We start from the raw sequence: 14623 nt of genomic DNA on the forward strand, positions 1-14623 counted from the left end.
TGAAAGCACAAGATATTTTAATCAGTGAGAGCTCAGAAACAAAGGAACTTCTTGGCTGAAGACCCACATTCAATGATTATTTTTTTCAGCTGAACTGAAATAAAGACATTATTTAAACATTTATCTGTCATCTCACACTGCCTGCAGCTAGCTGCTGGGTCTCTATTTCTCAGGTGCACTGTCTCTTTATGCAAAGGTAAATATATATATATAACAATTTCCTTGCATGGCTTCACTTGGAATTATGCCTTCTTACATCTCTGTTAGCGGAGTGCTGTGTCGGGAGGGTTCCAGGTGCTGTCAGGTGTGTGAGTGTGCACCATCTTTGCAAACATGCCTGCTTGTGTTGCTGGTTTGCAAAACCAAGGCCCAGAGTGTCTGATTTGTCAGCTGATGCTGACTGAAGGACAGATGCAGAGACTGCAGGAGAGGGGAGCACAAGAGAAGCAGGAGATCAGCAGCAATACTGCTGCCAAGACTGAACTCATGAGATTCAGTGATGAAAAAATGCATTAGCTTTGCCCATCTTCCTTCCCTCATCTTGCCATTAGTTACCAAGCCATCAGCCTTTCTGACAAGTTCTCCAGGAGCTCTGATGCCCTAGTGCTGCTGGCATAAGCAGCCTCCCTGCAAAGATCTTCACTATGGGAGAAAAACAAGCTCACTTATAAGTACTCTTTCTTTGCAAGTGCAACATTTGCTATTTTCCTGTTTGAAGGGTGCCACACATAAATGGACCTGAAATCAGCACTGCCAATAAAGAGACACTTCACCATCTCAGAAGGGCAGAGGCAGCTTGGTCCTGCTGGGCTCTGAACTGCCCCATGCATCAAAGACCAAGGTGCAGGGGGTGGAAGCAAGAAGGTGAGTGAGGTCAGCAGGCAGTGTGGGGAGCCTGCTGGAGAGGAAGAGAAGAAAGGGCAGGAGGCCCTAGGGGTGGAGGAATGAGAGGAAGTCGAAGGGAAGAGACACATGAGGTACCTGCTGGGCTTCTGCTGGTGATCCTAGAGCTGTGATTCTCCACAGGGTCCCTCCACTTCCCCCAGAGGAGCTCCTGGCACTGGTAGAGCCATATCTCTGAGCCTGCAGCACTTGGGTGAAGAGCTGGAAGGCACACTTCTGCCTGTGTGTCGTTGAGATGGCCAGTTGAGCAGGACAGACAGCTTGCACCTAGGCAGGCCCTGCAGAAACCTCTGCGTGCAAGGACTGGCTGCAGGACACAGCAGGAGATTTTGTGCTCTCTCCCTGTGCTTTGATGCGCTTGGCTAACAGGTTAATCAGCTGTTTGTTGTCAGGCCTGATGGGAAAATATCAACAAACACAACTAGAGGATGGAGAGAGCAAAACCTTTTCTGGCATGTTCTCCTTTGACTGCAACATCAAAGATCTCATTATGATATTTTTGTAGAAGATTATTTAACTCCAGAATAGTCAGGGATGTCAAACCCCATGAGCAGAAAAATCTGGGGAGAACAGCACTGAATGGGCAAGAGTGTTTAATATTTCACAAAGGGCATGCACAGACGAACACACAGTTCTCAAAACATCCTAATTAAAATGCTTTAATGAGTATATGTTTATAAACTAGCAGAGAGAGCTTTGCAAGTCCCAGTTACATCAGGTACTACGGGGGCATCCTTTCTCTTTCCCAGGGGAAGGACACATCTTAAGCCCCTCAGAACTTCCTTTTGTCACTGGATGATTTTCCTAATCTCAAAGGGCCAGGAGATTTTTTTTATTCAACTAGAAAGCAGTCACACAAAGCAAAGTCAAGAGTGTGAAGGGAGCAGCAGAAATGATCTCGTTTCCTCTCCAGGGCTGTAGTTTCAGTTCCCCATTGTCATCAGTGGCATCCAGAGCAGGCACCCTCCAGCTCTCCCACAGGTATGGGAGCACTCCTCCATCCTGAGCCACTTCGTCTTGTTCTTGGAGAAGAGACAAGAGGAGTCCTTCAGAAAAAGCCAGATGATACAAAAAATGGGACATACTCCCATTTCCAAACTGACATTTTTTAAGTGGAGAAAAGAACTGCTTTGGACACTGAGAAGAGACAGTGAGACATGCATCTCTGAAGAACAGGGCTGAAAAAGCAAGATAAGAAAAGGCAAGTGGAGAGATACCTTTGTTTATTTTGTGGGAAGTCTCTTGGGTCAGGAAGGGCTTGGGGGCTTTCTCGGAGAAAATGTTGTTGCCAGGACTTACTTGCCACCTTTACAGGAAAGTGAAGGACTAAATGTGCTGCAGAGATCAAGTGAATTTGCTTACAAGGAAGCATGCTTCGCTTTATCTGCTTTATCTGCACAGAGATAAGAGTTGGCTGCTGCCCTTCACAAACAGCCCCACAGCCCATCCCACTGCAAAGCCGCAGAGAAGCAGGATGGCAGCTCATCTTACATGGCCTTTTCCACTGATTATTAACCTGGACTGAATGCACGTTCTCAGCAGTTGCATTTGGGCAGCACTGAGACAGTTACCACGATCTGGATCTACAGAAATGTGCATGCTGAGTGAGCAGCTGGATGATGGCGGAGCTTCCACCTCAACTTGCAATGGATAGGGAGAAAGTGCATTTTAGTTATGCAAACCACATGCACATTTTTCTCATATAAAGAATGAAAAATAGGTCTCCACCTTGTCTTTCTGTGAAATCACTCTGTTTGGAATCTATTGATAATTAACAACATTATCAGGCAAATTTAAGTGCATTGTACTCCGTCAACTTCACCTACCTTCCAGAGAAACACAGCACTGCCATCAGGAAGCACTCAGCACTATTTTTGGTGTGGCTATGTGAGAGAGGGCCTGTGGGAGGGCATCTTCCAAAGAAATGCAGACGATATCTTTTAGGAGGAATTAATAGTTAGGAAACCAAACCATTACCCGCTCTCACCAATGACCAGAGGATATTTTTCTCTCTGGGCTGGAGTTTATACAAAGAGTGCCGCGTGCACTGAAAGAAAATCATGACTCATTGAATTTAAGGAACTGTTCAGTGAAGCCAAATTTTCCAGCGCTCCTCCCTCTCCCTTGGCTGGCTGTCCCCTGGGCACACCAACCCTCTATCAGCGGTCACAACAGAGTCACAAAGTCCTTTTCATTTCCTCTGAATCGGAGAAGTCAGGCTTTGTCAGGACTGCGATTCCGCACAGCTCTCGTGCATCCTGAGAGCTGTGTGAGAGGATGCTGGCATGCTAAACTCAGCTCATTTCTGTGCTTGGTGATTTTGCAGTGCTGCTCCCTCTAGCTAGGCACATCTGACAGTGGGCTGGGCTCCTTATCTCTGCCCCCAAACCCCACTGTGTCAGGCACAGCAACATCACAGCATCGTGTGTGTCACACGGCTGCAACATCTTCCCCAAGGGCAACCATTGTGTGAATGAGCAGTTGTTCCAAAAGTGGCCACTTTTCCCCCAAGTACCTACAAATACATGAACTGATGCCTATCCACACTGGAATGTTTTGCTAGTGTCAAAACCCACATAAACTCTCATTTTACCTGTGTATGAAGTACTCTTAGCAGCATCACCTATGGGGAAAAATAGTAACAAGAGAAAGGCATCAATACTTTATGAACAAACAATTGTAAATAAAGTTTGTGAATTTTTTTCTAAATACATCTCCCTCTCTCTGTTGTGATTCAAAAATGTTTGACCCTGCAGACAGCATTCAGAAATCTTTATGAAGCAGTGACTTCAGAAATGTTGCTGTCTCCCTGAACATGACTGGGATGGAGCTTTGCGATGCTGGGCAGATGGGACTGCAAAGCCTTTCACAAAGTTACCACTGAGGAAAATAAATAAGCAAAAGCTGCAATTGGTGTTGGCCTAAGATTTTTAAAAACATTGAGTGACTTTTTATGGAACATATTTTCATTTATCAGCTTCACAAGGCATGTGGTGGGAGTCAGGCTGGCCACTCATCCATAGCATGAACCTGTATTTCTAATTTTGCATCCTGCTTGTTGAATCTTGCCTGCAACTGCAAAATCTTTAGGGAAAGACTTACTTACATTTTCCTATGTGTCTGCAAAATGCCTGCCACAGTGCCCAAGCTCTTGAGATGCTACTGTAATAATAATAATAACTATAACCATGAGCATAATTCCCATTGTGAGCAGCATGCAGTAAGGCAGCCAAGAGCCCTGCCATGAGCAGTTTTATAGTCTGCTGTCTAATTACTGGCATAAAGAGGGTGCAAGAAGATTGCCTATAGAGGGAGAAGAGGGAAGAGCTCTTGGGGGAATCAGAGAATAGCTTGAGTTAGAAGGTACCCCTAAAGGTCAGCTTGTCCTGCTCCCCTGCAATGAACAGGGACACCTACAGCTCTATTAGGTGCTCAGAGCCCCATCCAGCCTGACCTTGAGTGTCTGCAGGGTTGGGGCATCCACCACCTCTCTGGGCAACCTGTGCCAGTGCCTCACCACCCTTAGAGTAAAAAACTTTTTCCATATATCCTATCTAAATCACGTCTCTTGTATCTGAAATCATTTCTCCTTGTCCTATCACAACAGACACTGCTAAACAGTCTGTCCCCTTCCTTCTTACAGCCCCACTACATACTGAAGGGCTGCTGTCAGGTGTCCCTGGAACCTTCTCTCCTCCAGGTTGAAGAGCCCCAGATCTTTCAGCCTGAGAAAACATGAGCGTTTCACAACAAGGTAGACTTGCTGTCCTTGCCCATGCTTAATGAAGATGCTGTGACTAAATATCTTTAAGGTATTGCCAAAGACATCCCTGTTTTCTTCTGTTGGGGAAGTCTGGGTGGATTTTGAGGTCGTTCTGTGTTTCTGTGCGATGTCTACAGGCTGGAGGAGGCCTTGAAATGCTCCAAAGCAGTGACAAAAATTGCAGCATGGCCAACACACATAAAACCACCAAGCCTGGGACAAGGCTGTGCTGGCAACAGGCTGCATAGGTGCTAAGGGCACACACAGAAAGTTGGATGTATACTGAAACCATCTGATTTATGGCCCAACTCCAAGCCATCTGCCTAGCACACAGCTGAGAAATCTCACATGGAAACAGAACAGCCTTAGGCTTGGGACAAAAGGGACCATCCAGGCAATAAATAAAGCTCTGCAGTTTTGCAGGGAACCAAGCTATGTATTACATTTAGAACTGAGCCAGGAGGGACCTGGTTCTTGTTGTTGCATTTGGTTTATGTATTTTCTTTAATGGGAAAACCCAGCAACTTTGGAATTTGTTTTCTACTCTGAGGCAGGTAATAAATTTGTCATGCATTGCAATTCTAAAATTGCTTAATTTCAGCCAGATCAAAATACTTGGTTTCCATGAAATCAGCCTTGAAAATCATACATTATATCTATTACACTTTTGTGTGAGACAAAGAAATTCAACCCAAACATTTCAGGATGAAAATTAAAATTGTTCTTTCTTGTTTTTCTTTCAGTTTCTCCATGGAAATGAAATTCTCTAGTTTTCCAAGAGGATTAATTTCTCAGTACACTGGCCTTTCCAGAGGACACCAGTCATGGGGTGACCCATCCCCACTGATGTGACCACACTGCTGCTAGAAGCCTGTCCCAGCAGGGTCAGCATTTGCACTGGGAGCTGGTGGCAAAAGCCCAGCCGGCAGCTGCAGCTGACAATGAGATGCTAAAAGGCAGCCTAAAAACTAACCACTGATAGGGGTGAGGAGAACCAGCTGCTGCTGACCACGACCTCAGTCAATGACAAGCATGGCACTGGCTGGGAGGACTTCCCTTCATCAGGAGCTGTGCTCTGACTCACAGGTTGTGTCTGAGCAAATACAATCTGTTGCCTTAAAGCTGGTGCAGGTGCTGGGCTGCATCTTGCCTCACTTGTTATCAGGCAGAGCAAGCGGGACACCCCACAAAGGATATGAAAATCCCACAGCTGTAAGAAGCTGGGGGTTTTCTTGTGGGTATGGGTGCTCAGCTCTCCCTCACCTCCCCACCGCTGTGAGCAGGCAGAAGGGAACACAGACAACACTTCTCCTGCAAGGAAAAACAAAACAGTTTCACATCGTCTGCGCAGCATGAGTGGACATCATGAGCGGATGCATTATTTAAGGAGTATTTCAGCAAGCACAGAGTGGCTTTCTTAAGGCCCTTGGCTCTGCAACTAACCACACCTAAAGGTGCCCCTTGGTGGTGCTCAGCAAAAGCAATTGGCCTGGCTGGGCTCCTGTAGCTGTGTTTACCGGTATTAAACCAAAGCAGGGATCTCCGGCCGTGCAGCATCCAGGGGATGGCGTCAGCGCGGTGGCTGTGGCGGGGATGCAGCCATACCAGGCACCATCCCCACCGCGCCGGCAGCCCTCGCCGTGGGAAAGCCTTTGATGTAACCAGAGCTCCGGGGCCGCGTTTCCACCCCGGTACCTGATCTCGTAAACATCAGCGATGGCGCGGCCGCCGCGCACGCAGAAACCACATCCTGTCACCCGCTCGGCAATCGGCAGGGCCATCTCGGTGGCCAGGACGTGGAGGAGTTGCGACACTCGTCTGCGTGCTGCAAGCAGCAGCGGTTCCGTCAGGGCGAGGGGTCAGCGTTTTGCACCCTGCGACCCCGTGGGCTGGTGAAAGCCCGTCCGTGTGCAGCCGGGGTTTGAGAGAGCCTACGTGCGTCGGCTGATTTTTGCCAGCAATTCTCCTTCCGCGGGAACATGGAGCTGACTTTATAATTCATGCATGCCTGGGAAGTGCAATCCAGTCCCGCTGGAGTAGCAAGCTCAGTGGGAGTTTATTTATTTAAAGCAGTGCATGCAGTAGCATGGAAAAAAGCAAATCTATCAGAAACCATAAGTCTTAATCCTGAAACGGGCTTTGCTTTTTGTAAAATACGGCCTGGAGAATCTGCTTTTACAATGTGGCTTCCACAGAGCCTTGGCTTGACATTTCCATCCCCACAGAACTATATTATAGCATAACAATTAAAACATTTACAAAATGAAGATAATCTATGGCTGATCCAAGTTTCTATGGAAATTTGGAGGCTATGGTGTACGCAGCTGCTCCCATCTAATGCAAAGGTTGGCTGTAGTTCTGCTTCTGAGCACATTCGTAACTTAGGAGATAATTTATCCACTCTGTTTACACAGTTCTCAGCTTGCACAGCCCTCAAACTTTTTCTATGGTTCCCAAGCAAAAGGCTGCCTTACTTTCCCCTCTCAACCTGAGCAATGCCAACGAAACTCCTCTACTGAGAGATATGTGTGCTCACATGGGTGCCACAGGCTCTGATGGAAATGCATCAGAGCAACTCACGAGAGACACTCTGCCCTGCAGTGTCCCATAAATACAGTGCCACAAAAACTCACTGCCTTTCCCTTTGGTGAGGAGTTGAGCTCCGGTTTGCTCCCTTCCTGAGCAGCACCCCAGTGCTGCTGCTTTTCTGGGCAGCAGGGGAAGGGGCACAGCTGGATGGCACTGCTGTGGTTCACCTCTGGATATGGGATGCTCTGCTCCTGGGGGTATGTTTCTTCCTGCTCGCATTCATGGCAGGACAGGGTCTCACATTCACAAGTTTATCAGCTCCAGTGAGTCTGTGGATGATGCAAATAGTTTTCATTTTGCACTGTGAAATTGCTAATGAAGAAGGCATTAATGACCGCCAAGCAAAGGAAATAAGCCAGCAGCACACAGCTCCAGCAGCCACACAATGGCCCAATGGGTGGGTGCAATCTTTTTTTTTTTTTTTTTTGAGTCTGAACTCAGAAAGGCTTAGAGTGCCAGTGCTTTGCAGTCTGAGGGAAGAAAAGAAAACCAACAAAAAAATCAATCGATCAATCGATCCATCGATAACACAACAAAAGGCACTGCAAACCCCATTATTTTAATTCCTGGCCTTGTGAAACTGCTGCAGCACAGCTGAGCTGCTGTGAGGATGGAGGTGTTGGTGGCTCAGAAGTGCCATTGATTTTAAAGAGCAGCTGTATTCATAGGCCCTCAGTTACTTCTTAGTGAAAATAATTTGCAAAAAAGATAGGCATCTCAAGACACTGAAAAGCCTGTCAGAACAGAAGGGAACTCAGAAGCTGAGATCGCTATCACATACAGCAAGTCTTCACTAAAGAAGCAATTGCTCTGTTTCGTGCTGCCCAAGTCTTAGCACCTCAAGCTTGTTCATGCAAATACTCAGAGGAAAAAGTGTTTACTGCCATCCTGAGAGCATTAATTTGGCTCATGTGTGGTATTGCAAGGGGTCATGCCAATGAGGAGAGTCTCTGCTAATAATGATGTTTGCAGGACTCGCGTGCCCTTTACCATGATATTACTGCAAGGGAATGTTTGTGGCATGTAATTACTGGGTATGTGTTTATTTAACACTATTCTTCAGTGTTTTATAAAAGACACCCAGAGAAGAGAAAGGGGTTTGTTTTGTCTTTTTGTAGACCTCTGAGTACATAAGATTCCAACACAGAGAGTTGGTAGTGCAGAGGGATGCAAGCCAAGCTCCCTTTGACCAAATCCACTGCTGACTGTAGGTGCAGAACCACAACAGGCCAATGCTCAGAAATGCCCATGCACAGAAACGCCCCACTCACTGCCTGGCATCGCCTGGGAAGGTGTTAGGAGCAGGGCAGGGCTTTGAAGCAACACCAGCATGCTTTCCTAAAAGCAGAGAGCTGTGTTCACGCTTGGCAGTGCCAAGGACTCATTTCAGGATCGTGCTTCCCTCTTTACCTACACCAGTGTTTGCAGCAACCAGTTGCTGCCTCAGCTGTTTGCATTCCTTATTCCCCTCTGGAGCCATGTTGCTAAGTCACTCAGTTATATCACTGGGGAGAACGTATGACATTTGTAGTTAATTTATTTTATTTTTTCCCCAGCCTACAGTCTGGTTATCCTGGTTTCCTAAAGACAAATTCCTAAATTTGCAGCTATACATCAGCTGGATTTTCATCATTGTCTCACCTTAAGCTTGGACAGGCCATGAGGATATCTGCATCTAATATCAGTCCCTGACCACCTCATTAACAAACTGGAACTAAACAAGAACTGGAATAAGACACTGGAATAGGCTGCCCAAAGAAATGGTGGAATCATCCCTCCATTCCTGGAGGTGTTAAAGAAACATGGAGATGTGGCACTGAGGGGCATGGTTTAGTGGGCATGGTGGGGATGGGTTGGACTTGATGATCTTGGTGGTCTTTGCCACCCTTAATGATTCTATAACTCTAAGAATTAAACCAGATTAGACTAACAATCATTTAGGACCTTCAGAAATCCATCAGAAAGCGATTTGCACAGTCTGCTTGCTGTTTTACAGAACACCTTCTCTCTGGGATTACATTTTTTTAAACCAAGATCCTAAAAGCTCCACACATGTTCAAGTCTCTCGCATAGATGAAGACTTATGATTTTTTTCAATTACTGACATTTTGGTAGAGGGTTTTCTTTGTAGCTACTACTGCCATGCTCATTAAAACAGATCTGAAGTTAACAGCAATTAGAGCAAATGCTAAGACCCACAGCCTCTCAGGTCTTCTAAGGCAACAACTATTCTCAAGGCAATCCAAGAATCACAGCCTCATTACAGTGTGATGTCTGTGCAGTTAATGAGCAGCTGTGCGTGACTGCGAGGCATCTCACAGTCCAAACTGCAAAATGCAGTGGTTGGTGACAGATAGGCTTATAGAACTTGCCCTCCTAAAGAGAGGCTGCTCTTTCCCTCTCTAGCACTGTGCAATACTCAGATCGATGCTTTCCTTTACTCTGGCCCAAGGCTCACCTCCTCTGCAGCCCATTGGTGCCCATTGCACCCCGGAAGGACTCTGGTGGATGCTGCCCCATCAGTAGTGCTTTCTGCATCCTCAGGTTCTCCTTGCTGGATGGAGTCTCAGCATTACATTGGGGACCATATGCTAAGCAATGCACAATTTCAACACAGTAGGTCAGGAGCCATGGTACCAGCTGAAAATATGAAGCACAAGCATTTGCTCTCACATTTCTGTGGCTGCTGGCTGGCTCCCCAGGAGACTGAGTTCACACTCAAGAGCACAAGGCAGGCTCCCATTGTGTGGGGGAGATGGGACAGTGAATCACTGCCAACAGGGATTTACCTCCTTGACAGGGCAAGGTCAGCTTGAATAGCCAAGCCCACGCTGGCGAGCTCTGAGCACAGCCCAGTATACCCCAGCAGCAGTTACCAGCTACCTTGTGCAAAAGTCAAGCAGCAGCTCTGTAGGCTGCATCCATCTTCCTCTCTTCTTTTTTAGAATCATAGGATCATTAAAATTGGAAAAGGCCTCCAAGATCATCCAGTCCAACCATCCACCTACCACTAATATTTCTCTACTAAACCATGTTCTTTTGTACCAAATCTACACATTTCTTGAACACCTCCAAGGACAGTGACTCAGTCACCTCTATGGGCAGCCTATTCCAGTGCTTGACCACTCTATTTGAGAAGAAATTTTTTCAAATATCCAACCTGAACCTCCCCTGGTGCAACTTGAGGCCATTGCCTCTCGCTATATCGCTGTTATCTGGGAGAAGAGGCCAACCCTCACCTCGCCACAGCCTCCTTCCAGGAAGTTGTAGAGGGCAATGGGATCTCTCCCGAGCCTCCTCTTCTCCAGACTGAACAATCCCAGTCCCTTCAGCTGCTCCTCATAAGGCCTGTGTTCCAGACCCCTCACAGCTTCACTGATCTTCTCTGGACACACTCCAGGGCCTCAATATCTTTCTTGTAGTGAGGGGCTCAAAACTGAACACAGTTCTCTAGACATGGCCTTACCAGAGCTGAGTACAGGGGGATGATAATCTCACTGCTCCTGCTGGTTGCACTATTTATGATATAAGCAATAGATTTTAAACAAAAAGTTTTTAGAAGTGTTGATTCTGCAATGATTTTGCCATTTTCCTTTGAAATGAATCTGTCAGAGGGAAAGCAGAACTCATCAGCTGTACCAACAGCTAAAACAAAAAGGATGAAGATTGAAAAGTGGCAAAATAATAAAAAGCAATGCCACCAAGAACATTCTTCAAACAAAACGGAGAAGTAGACAGAGAGAAAACAGAGTTAAGCAAGAGGGAAGAGGTAAGTGCCTTATGCTATGAGTCCTCAATATCCTTCGCTTTTCAGAGAAAAAAAAAGAGAGCTGGATCTCAGTTCTTTCACAAGGACATTAGGAGATGATTACATTTGCAGATGCTCTGTCACCTCAGTACATTAACATCCCATCCCCACACCCTGTGCAATATTTCCCTGGAGATGTCACCTTTCATCACATCTGATGTCTAATAAAGATGTAAGAGAAGTTAATAACAGCCTGCACAGGGGGAGTTCTGTTCAAACAACCAAGGGAACTGCTGATGTGTTGTTACTGGAGATGTCCAAAAAGGATAAGAATGACCAGGAAATCATGGGGTATCCAGTTTTCAATGTGGTGGTGTTGGATCCACTGATATCAGCCCAGACGTGCTAAATGATGCACAAAATCTTTTCCAGCCATTTCAGCTTTGTCTGATGGTGCTCCCACCACTTGGCTCCATGCTTGACTCCTTATAGGGACACACCAGCCCCAAAACTGTGTCAAGCTGAAATAAAGCCAGTTGACCTGATTTGCTTTGCCTTGAGATTTCTGGTATAGGTTATTCAGGCAGTGTCTGCCAGTTCCTTTTTAGCCAATTCTCACTCTGCTTTTATAAATCCATATTCACATCCTCATTTTGCAGAGACATAGTGGAACATTTTTTATAAGGACTTTTATTGCTCGTAAGGGAAGGCAGGCTTCGCTGCAAATTGTTTATGACCATTCTCAGGTGTACGCTTAAACAGAGAATGAAATAAGCCAAGTGTAGACAGATACTTGGTTGCAAACATATTATTGATACTGAAAAGTAAATATGGATGGGACATAGAAATGCAGACCTGGTTTTCTGAGAGAAGAACCGGGTACCTGAGAGCAATGCAGCCTGTGCACTTTGGCATCCAGCTCCCAGTTCTGGCTTTGGTGTGCCAAGGCGTCATGGCTCCATGTTACCCAGTGACTGTGTGTCAAGGCCAAACAGCAGCAGCCTCCTGCTTTTCACAGCCCCCAGGCCTCAGCTTCTAGGGGCTACCCTTTTTCCCTTAAGACAAAATCTTTTATGTTATTTGAGTAGTTTTAAATGCAAGTAAAATCCTGCATTCAGGATCTCAGGATTAGCACCTGCAGAAGTTGACATTCCCTCCAGTGCCTGAAGGGAGCTTATATACTGGAGAAAGACCAACTTTTTACATTGTCTAATAGTGAAAGGACAGGGGGGGAATGGCTTTAAACTAAAAGAGGGGAGTTTTAGGTTAGATGTTAGGAGGAAATTCTTTACTCAGAGTGTGATGAGACTAGCACAGGCTGCCTGGAGAGCTGTGGGTGCCCCATCCCTGGAGGTGCTCAGCATCCTCCTTCTGCTACTGGAGTCCCATCCTGGCACCATAGAACTTTCCGTGTCATCCTCTTCTGTGTCACTCATTTTTGTGTCACCTGGCTCTGCCACTCAGGAGGTCCCCACCACCTTGCTGCCAGGTGGACCACTAAGCCACAGAAAAGCAGAGGGTTGCAGAGCCCAGAAACAATGATAGGGAGAGGAAAGGAACGTGCTGACTGCTGGCCAGCTGGCAAAGGCTCTGTATAGTGCTAGGAGATCACAGTAATGTGGCTCATTGCTACAAACTGGCTTGCATTCACTTCACCAAGCATCTTCTGAAGGGCACTGCCATGGTTGCACTGGACTCCTCTGAGCTCCCTGCACAGCCTCCTAGACCTTGGGTCAATAATTACTGTAACATAGACTGTTTTTCTTTCTTTCTTTTTTTTTTTTTTTGAAATTCATCTAATAATGAAAGGGCTGGGGGCCACAACCAGAACTATGTGTCTACAGCAGGATGTGAAGGTATCTTGTGTTTCACAGCATGGCATGAAGGTCTGGGCATGGCCTCTTCTGAAATGCTTGGAGAACCGTCCTTGGCAGAGCCTGGTGCAGCCCACAACAGGTTTTTCCATCTGCGTAACACTGGAAAAAGCAGCAGCCTGCCAGTCGTGGTGAGGCTTCTCCTTGGGATAAACCAGTTGGTTTGCTCCAGAGCAGAGACAGGAGGGAGCTCATATGCATGCTGTGGAGACAGCCGGTGAGCAGAGCCCTGGGGGGAGCGCAGGCAGCCAAATGGGCTGGGCAGACCAAGGTGCGTTGGGATCCTGCCTGGTGACACCAAGCGATGCCATCTCCCTTCACCCAGTAACTGTGGATCAGTGCTGCTGGTCCCTGCTGCCTCCTGGTGTTGTCACAGGAGTCGTGCTGAGGTGTCTCTGGTACCTGGTTGCCCCTCACTAGGCGCTCTTCCTGCACTGGAGGTCCTCCAGATGAAGACAGTCCTTGTGTCCTGGAGCATTTTAGTTACTTTTAGAAGTGAATACAACTGAAAAACGATGCTTCTCTATCTCAATTGCCCTAGCCTTTAATCTGGGGCCTGAATAGGGTTTTAGGCTTTGTTTTAGTGTCTAAAGGGGAACAACTTTTTACATGGGCAGATAGTGATAGGACAAGGGAGAATGGATTTGAACTAAAAGAGGGGAGATTTAGGTTAGATACCAGGAATAAGTTCTCTACTCAGAGGGCAGTGATGTCCTGTCCTGGAGGTGCTCAAGGCTGGGTTGGATGGGCTCTGGGCAGCCTGAGCTGGTGAGGGGTACCAGAGGGTGCTGAAATGGATGGGCTTTAAGGCCCCTTCCAACCCAAACCATTCTATGATTCTATGAAACCGAATAGCCTGTAACTGACTGATTTCAATAGCTCCCTATTTACAGCCCATGTTTTCAGTATGGCAGTTTGGGCCGCAGAGCAGTATGAGACATGATCTATTTACAGTAATACATGAAAATGTTTACTTTAAAATATAAATGTAATTATAAACGTATAATTACAGATAAGACTGTGCCTCTTTGAGCCACCTCAAATTACAGCCTCGTGTTATAACTATAAAACAGGATCAAATGAACGACCTTGATTAATTTCATTACAGAGAGGAGCGAGTGTGCTCGGCACAGCGCTGCCTGACCTTGTTCCACCTGCACCCTGCCCTAGCTGTGCCGTCAGCCCGATCGCCATCAGGTGAGCCCAGACGTTGCTAAGCGATCGGCTACAGGGTTATAAATGTGCAATGCTTAATACCTGGAAGCACAGATAACTTTTTTTTTTTTCCATGTATTAAGAGACCTGAGATGGCTCGGCTCAATAGCATAGAATACAGAGCCAGAAATTAACCCAGATTTAAGGCAGCCATCAGTACTTGTGTACAGACTGAACTGATTTATTGTGCATGCTATGCGCTGAGTTGCAAAACCTTGCTGTATTAGTGATTTAACCGGAGGAGCAATTTGATTTGTCATTTCCAATAGGGATGTAACTAAATTAGTCTCCCAAATGCTATATGTTGATGAGGTCATGCTTAGATTTCCCTTGTAGATTTACATTCTCAATAGCTTTAATCATGGCTAAGACACATAGCATGAGTAACATTATTATGAAATGCCAAAGTATTTTCAGAGGGGTTTACAAACCCAAGAAAATCATGGAAGTCAATATCAAAGATAGGCCTCAATATCCAGCTCTGTGCTATCCATCTTATTAAATATTAATTCACAGCAGTGTTTTAGGTAT

The 14623-nt window shown here is 46.2% G+C and overlaps 1 long non-coding RNA gene across 1 annotated transcript; it reads right to left on the minus strand.

Moving 5' to 3' along the window:
* Positions 1 to 1365: 1365 nt before the first annotated feature.
* Positions 1366 to 6645, minus strand: LOC128080426 (uncharacterized). The gene is made up of 3 exons (XR_008206674.1): positions 6362 to 6645; positions 5930 to 5977; positions 1366 to 3526 (listed from the first exon to the last, which is right to left on the minus strand). It is a non-coding gene; the product is annotated as an uncharacterized LOC128080426 (long non-coding RNA).
* Positions 6646 to 14623: the final 7978 nt, after the last annotated feature.

This window comes from Tympanuchus pallidicinctus, unplaced genomic scaffold (assembly GCF_026119805.1).
Source record: "Tympanuchus pallidicinctus isolate F22 unplaced genomic scaffold, pur_lepc_1.0 scaffold2, whole genome shotgun sequence".
Lineage (NCBI taxonomy): Eukaryota > Metazoa > Chordata > Aves > Galliformes > Phasianidae > Tympanuchus > Tympanuchus pallidicinctus.